Source organism: Myotis davidii, unplaced genomic scaffold, assembly GCF_000327345.1.
Source record: "Myotis davidii unplaced genomic scaffold, ASM32734v1 scaffold1271, whole genome shotgun sequence".
NCBI classification, from domain to species: domain Eukaryota; kingdom Metazoa; phylum Chordata; class Mammalia; order Chiroptera; family Vespertilionidae; genus Myotis; species Myotis davidii.
Genome location: NW_006282255.1, coordinates 91,915 through 93,472, shown reverse-complemented (window position 1 = coordinate 93,472; position 1,558 = coordinate 91,915).

The window sequence follows — 1,558 nt, the reverse complement described above, 5'->3', positions numbered from 1 at the left end:
TGGAGGTGAGAGGCAGAGACTAAAACTTCTCAAGAGAATTCATCGATAAGGGTTTAATCTCCAAAATTTACAGAGAACTCATACAACTAAACAAAAGGAAGATAAATGATCCAATCAAAAAATGGGCAAAGGATCTAAATAGACACCTTTCGAAAGAGGACATACAGAAGGCCCTGAGAGATATGAAAACATGCTCAAAGTCACTAATCATCTAGAGATGCAAATCAAAACAACAATGAGCTATCCTCACACATCTTTCAGAAAGGCTATCATCAACAAATCAACAAATGACAAGTGCTGGTGAGGATGTGGAGAAAAAGGAACCTTTGTGCACTGCTGATGGGAATGCAGACTGATGCAGCCACTGTGGAAGACAGTATGGAGTTACCTCAAAAAAATTAAAAAGATGGATCTGCTTTATGACCCAGCAATTCCACTTCTAGGTATATGTCCCAAGAAACCCAAAACACTAATTCAAAGGATATATGCACCCCTATGTTCATTGCAGCACAATTCACCATAGCTAAGATTTGGAAACAGCCTAAGTGCCTTTCAGCAGATGAATGGATTAGAAAACGGTGGTACATCTACACGGTGGAATACTATGCTGCTCTAAAAAAGAAGGAACTTTTACCATTTGCAACGGCATGGATGGAACTGGAGAGCATAATGCTAAGTGAAATAAGCCAGTCGGAGAAAGATAAATATCACATGATCTCACTAATATGTGGGATATAATGTTCAAAATAATTTGATGAACAAGAATAGATTGATCTAGAGACAAATTGCTGGAGACCAGTTCCAGCATGTACAGCAGGGTTGCTTCTGGGAATGGCTGAAGGCATTTCCCCAAATCTGAATAGGATACATTAAATTGATTCTTGGCTGCCAGACAGCTAAAAGGCATTTTAATCTACTTGTTATTGCCTCCTACTGGCCAAACACCTGAACAGCTGTAGGCTAATTCCCCCATTCTGACAATGGACTCTCTACCAAACCCTGACCCTTTGAAATGTATATCTCTGCCTCGCCTCAGGACAAATTGTGTTAATAAAAAGCATGGGGTTCTGGGGAAGGTGAGAACCTAAGACCTTAGACTTAAGATCTTGGATCTTAGCTCCTTTAGCTAAGCTGCTCTGACCCCCAAATGCCTTTCAAAATTATATCTCCTCTCCGGACTCTTTATTAGTCCCCAGATTCCTATTTAACATCTACCCACAGCCTCCTCCAGATTCCTGAACCCTTCTTGATGCTGGAACAAGAACCCTGACAACAATTGGTAGGACAGGGTGGGGGTAGAGAACAAACAAAGGACTTGTATGCATGCATATTAGCATAATCAATGGACACAGACACTGGGGCGGTGGGGGCTTGCCCAGGGTTTGAATGGATGGGGGAGTGGGTCAACTTGGGAAAAAGGAGACATATGTAAAACTTTAGACAATAAAAAAAGAACTTGTTGCAATAAATTTTGGTTTTTTAAGCCACCCTGTTTGGACTTAGTTGTTTCAAAATCCACAGAAAATAAATACTTACATCCAGCCCATCTGTGTGGGTA